This window comes from Dromaius novaehollandiae, chromosome 2, assembly GCF_036370855.1.
Source record: "Dromaius novaehollandiae isolate bDroNov1 chromosome 2, bDroNov1.hap1, whole genome shotgun sequence".
NCBI classification, from domain to species: Eukaryota; Metazoa; Chordata; class Aves; order Casuariiformes; family Dromaiidae; genus Dromaius; species Dromaius novaehollandiae.
The window spans coordinates 129,046,852-129,052,851 of NC_088099.1; positions in this window are offsets into that span (position 1 = coordinate 129,046,852).

Genomic DNA, 6,000 nt, shown 5'->3' on the forward strand with positions numbered 1-6,000 from the left:
ATTTCTCACCTGCTCTTTGACATCTTCTGCGTGGACTGCTGACAACCACTCCCTGAGGGGCTGGCCTTTGACACTGTGCTTTTTCCAGTCTTGGGTACAGACGCAGCATTACTTTTCTAAAGTGGGAATTGAGGCATTTGCAAAGGAAACCCTGGACTGCTTCCTTTTCTTCATTGCCAACTCATGTCAGATTTGACGTGGAAGTGAGATGAAATCTAAAGATACCACTAAACTGTGTAGTTGAGACCGCAGAGACAGAAGAAATAATGCAGAGGACATGGAGAGTGGTTAGAAAGAGAAAGAGGAAATGTAATTTGATTTGAAAAAATGTAAGATAATAAATCTGGGAAAAAATAATCCAAAGCAAGGGGTGGGGAAGAACAAAGAGCCGTCCAGCATGGAGGAAAGTAGCTTTAGTTTTAAGAAGGCAAGTTTCCTTTCCCAGCTCTGCCACAGACCCCTCGCTGGGCACATCATTAGGGCCCCTGTCCTGAAAGGACTTGGGCTCAGCAGAACAAGGGGACATCCGGAGCTTCGGCCAGGCCTGTGTCCCCTCTCTGGAGGCGCTGGCTGCTGTGGTGGGGGGCTGCCCAAGTCGGCTACCAGGACCAGAGCAGTGTGTGAAATCCTGCCTGCCTTGGGAGCTTGGGTACCGCGTCTAGCTTCAGGCCCTTCTCAGTGCGCTGATTGACAGCTGGGAGCTCTTTCCCAAAGGTAGCCGTCTGCTTGTTTTCTTAAGCAAAGGGGAGCAGAGGCTTCCGGTGCTAAGGCACCTGGTGGGAAGTGCTCCATTTCCTACTCCTTTCCTCCTGCTCATTTTTGTGCAAAAGCTTGCCAATTAGTGAAAACTCACTCAGGAAACACATGACTTTAATTCAAGTCCACTTTCTACCTTGTCCAAATCTCTGTTTGGCACCTCTTGGGAAGCCACCCTAAACACAGGACTAGAGATTATTGTGCTTCGTATTCCTTGCTGTTAATACTCTCAATGAATTAAATATTTCTTGTGGGAGTGAAAGAATAAAATAGGGAGGGAGATAGAGCATGCAAGCTCTCAAACAAGCACCCAAGAATGGTTTTTGTAGAGACAGAACATCTTGCCTCTGTAGAGCTGCTTAATACAAAGTACAGAAGGTCCTGGGAACAGTTCGGAGCTCTTACCTACCTACTAGGCCTGTGCTCTCGCCACTGAATTATAATCATGCTCTTTACCCTCCTTAGCAAAATCTATTAGATATACTGAAACAAATTCACCAGGAGAGAGTAAAGATAACCATTCTCCCTCCTCTCCAAAGTGAGCGAATGCAGTCCATGAAACAAAATAATGGCATTCCTTTTTACCTCAATAAATGCTGTAATTCCAGAAGGGAATAGTAACCTTGCATTAAGCTCAAGTTCAGGTTTCTAAATCTATCTATCTGTGCAGTCAGTATTCATGTTATTCAACATTCAGTAGTGCATCTCTGTCACAGATATCAGAGGTCTACTTACTTGCCATTTGGTACTTGCCATTTATTTGGGGGGTCACAGAAGTTTATTCCGGTAATATTTCCATTACATAGCAGGTAAATTCTCTAGGACTGCTGCTGCTATCTCCTTATGAAATGAGAGTTTGAAAGCCATTAAAAAGGCCCAGATTTATCCCTAGTAACATTCTTCCTGGACGTTTTTGGTTTTAAGACAGAAAATATTTGAACAGCAGCTGAAAAAAAACCCTAAATTATATACTAAGCTTTCCAGAAGACAAAGAAAGATCAGCAAAATAAAATGATAGTGGAAGTAATCAAGGTTACAATGTCCCTTTTGCGATATGGAAATTGTAAGGAAAAAATAGGTTGTTGCAAGTGTTTGTGATCTCTTTTTGTGCTCTTACAATCTAGTTGTGATCCATCCTTCTATAATCTTCTGATGTAGCTCACTACTTGCTTTGTTGCAGCATGATTCCTCCTCCCATTGCTCCACTTATTGTATCAACCAGCAGGCCTCAAGATTTCCCTGAGGAACTCTCTACAGGGAATTTCCCTGTAGAAAACCCAAGGCAGAAGATGAGTGCCTAGAGAGAAGTATGATAATTTTTACAATTTATGACCTATTTTTTGTACTTCCCTTTCTTACAGATAAGCAGAATTGGTTTGCAGTGGCTAAATTTATTTCTATTACAGTCAAAGACTAAATTCCCATCAAAACCTGCATCTAAACTACCTATTACAAATCCCAGACATTGGGACACCCATTGGTGTCTATAAAAGTTATGGGCATCCTGTAAGATCTGTAACTGAACCCTCAAAGTTTATTGGCATTTTTTTGTTAATATTGTTCATTTTTTCCATTAGGAATAGGAAATAGGCAAGCCAGACTATTGCTATAGTAACCTCTGAGCCAGAGCTTTTCCTTAAGACTTTTATATGGTTCATGAACCTTGTTTTGTTTGAAAACGTTTGATTTTATTTGCTCCTTCCTGCTGAGCAGTCCAAGTCCTGAGCTGGGCCACTGGGTGATGACAGCAGATCCTTACCCCACTTTTATTTTTTTAACCATCTTTTCTCTTTCATTTGTCTATAAAGTGCACATCTATTATAGTCTTCTTACCATTTTAACTTCTTCTAACTGGGTGCAATGTCCTCCTCCATATTTTATACCCCAATGTTTTAAACATTGACATGTGAGACGAAAACTATTTAATGCTTCCATAATAGTGCATAATCTATTTCCTTCTTTTCTGAGATGGAGAATACTGTACCTGAATTGTGCAGAAAAGTTACAGTTCAGCTACTAATATTTTCCACAGGCTTCTAATTGCTCTTTCATCTGTACCAAATATAGACTGATGTTCAAACCTTGTGTAGGTCTCTGGCAGGACTGCGAACACTTACGTTGTCTCTGGTCTGATTTCTAAAACCATTCTAGTAATTTTGAAAACATGCTGGCAAAGGAGTCTGTTCCACAAGACACCGGTTTAATTCTTAGACAGTGGCTTTCTGCTGAATGTTTGTGGTATTGCTCTAAAGCGTTGAAGTACATGGGATTTCTAAACCCTCAGTTTCCTGGTGGGAATACTTCTGGACAGATGGTTTTACTATCCAAATGACAAACTAATTGCCAATAACGTTATAGAAATAATAATCATATCTGAAATGATGACCTAACTGTTATGTAAAAGAGGAATAAACTATTAGAAATGCTTCATTATGAAACATAAATCTGAACATGAGATATGAAATCTGCTTTAAAATTTGAGCATTAGATTTGTATTAGACTTATAGGTGAGGTTCAAGGATTTGTGTTTTAATTCAGTGGCATAAAGCATTGCGAGATTTTGGCTCTCACAGATGGAAAAAATAATTTAATCCATTCCTTTCTATCTGGAAATGGAAAGTAGACCCCTTTCAATCTTACTTAAAATAAAAACTGAGGGACAACTTCAGTCTGAGGTTCAATCCAATTATTTCCACAATTCAGTAGAGAGACTGAGATTTGGATGTGGGCCCTTTGATTTACTAATCCATCTATAACAAAATGACATTGCTTTTAATATAATAAAGGATAACTCAGTGTGAAAAGTTAGCCATGACACAATATGTTTGTGGCTGAACTGGTATGTGAACACACTTAAACACGTGGAGCAATTATGGCCTAGATCTCTAACCAGTGCATTGCCATTCCCAGTTACTTGGATTTCACTTTCAGCACCAGTTGCACAGGCAGTATCAGTGCTGGCATGTGGAGTTCCCAGGCAGACCCAGGGCCGCTGTGAGTCCTTCCCACCACTTCTCGGATAGACCCTGTTGTGAGTCTACATATATGCAGAAATCAGTATTTTAGCCACTATTCACCTTCCCTTTTGCTCCTGTGAGACTCCAGGAGACAGAGACAGCAGTGTGTGTGTCCATACCCATCTTATTTATTCATAGCTTCAACATAGGATATGCAGGTAGTGCTCTGTCATGGCTGGGTTCAAGCTATTTCATATACAGAAGTATTTCATATATCTGCAGAGAACATTCCTCAGATCTTTTGGTACTACATAATATGAATTTGCCACATTCAGAATCAGTGTAGTAACGCTACAGGAGTGTGAACTGGCAAAGCTGTGGCTTGCTGTTATGGCATGTTGGATCTTTTATGCAGATTGGATTTCTGTCTATTAAATTCAAGCCAAGTTACTGAGTCAAGTGTCTGGTCCTCATGTCTCTCACGTTTTAGATCTTCACTTGAAAGAAAATTTTCCATTTCTTCTTTATGTTCAGTGTTTGCCAAAGGTGCCTTGGGGTAAAAAAACAAACAAACAAAAAAAACCCCAAAATATCATTTAATTATCTTCATGGAGAGAAAAAAGATTTTTGTTTCAAATTCACTAAAGTGTTCTTTAATAGTATCATGCAAAATTAAACCTGTCTAAACAATGCCAGGAGAAAACAATTGCATTAATTTTGTAAATAAAATTAATCATAGGTTCTCCAAAACAAGGACTAAGCATGCCATTAATGATATAGTCCATGAAAAAATAAACTATGGAGTCCTAGTGGCCAGATTATAACCAACTTTGACATCCTCACATTTTCTTCTAAACATGTGGTGGTTTGCAGTTTCCTTTGCCGCAAAACAGTAGGCAAAAAAAATTTAAATCGAAAAGTATTGCTATGATCTGAAATCACTCAGCCAAAGTTGAACCCCTATAGCTGTGTCATTTTATTTATCCATCAGTGCTGACATTTTGTTCCACCAGAACTTCCTATATCCTCAGCTCTGTAGTACAGACAGCAAATCCTACAGAACCATGTTTTAGTAATGCTAATTGACCCAGCTGATGAAAGAGACCAAACACCCCCCAAACCCCCCAAAACAAATAGGATAATGGTAACAGCCTCTACCCACAAACCTAGCTTGTGATCTCTGTGACTTTGCCACGGTATTTCAGTTTGCCAGATGCTGACTGAATCGGTCTGCAATTATGCTACTATTCCTTCTTTTAAGAATTGTCCAGGTTGCTTGGGAGATAAAGACCATTCTGGATCTTCAAAAATGAAATTAAAGGCTAGGCTAGGCTAGGCTAGGCTAGGCTAGGATGAAAAGTAGCATAATAAATAAATGCTTTGGGCTGAATAATACAGCTGATGGAAAGACAGAACATTATTTATCTCCCAGAAACTAAAAGATGGGCAGCAGTCAGGGAGATAGGATCAGCCAGACTAGGAGAAATGACTTGGCTTAAAGAGCTTGTTGCCTGCCGTGCCAGCACCTATGGTTAATTTTAAAGGCCATATTAGCTGAACTATCTCATGCAAGTTTAGCTTGTGCTTCACACACCTCGCTCCAGAGCTGGAAAGGGAGCAGGCAGGGCTCCACGGCTGGGGCTGGTGGATCCACAGCATGGCGTTCCCTCATCCAAGGAGGTGTGCACCCACCTCTGCCGTGCGTGCGGGTGTGCACAGGCCTCCTTAGAGCAAAAGCAAAATACTGACTACTGCGCAGAACTGTGCGGTATGCACATGCCCTGGACACCTGCCTAAGTCCCATAAGAAGGCAAAGCATGAACATGGCCAACATCAACAAGCCCCTACCTCAAAAGCTTCCTCCCCAAACCAAAGCATCTCATGGAAGAAAAGCTTCCAGTTAGAGCTGATAGCACTTGGATTTATCTTCATGTCACCTTCTTAAGGCAGGGGAGTGCCATAATTCCCATTTTCCATGTGGAAAGGTGAAGTGTGGAGAGAATAAACTTAGATCCAAAAAGGAACTTGGACACTAAAAGTGCAATGTAGCATCCAGAAGTGTAATTCTTAATATTCTTTACGTGAACTCAAAATTGCTTTTTTTTTTTTTTTTTTTTAATGCAGCTGTCCAAACTTTTTGGTTGCACAGAAAGGCTACAAAGCATAAATTCTGCACAGTCTTTTAAACCTTAGATTTTTCTTCTAAACTTCATGAGGATTTGAGGGTTGAAAAGTGACTTTTGAAGGGCAGAGATTGACTACAACCTTCAAAGTATTATTTCACATA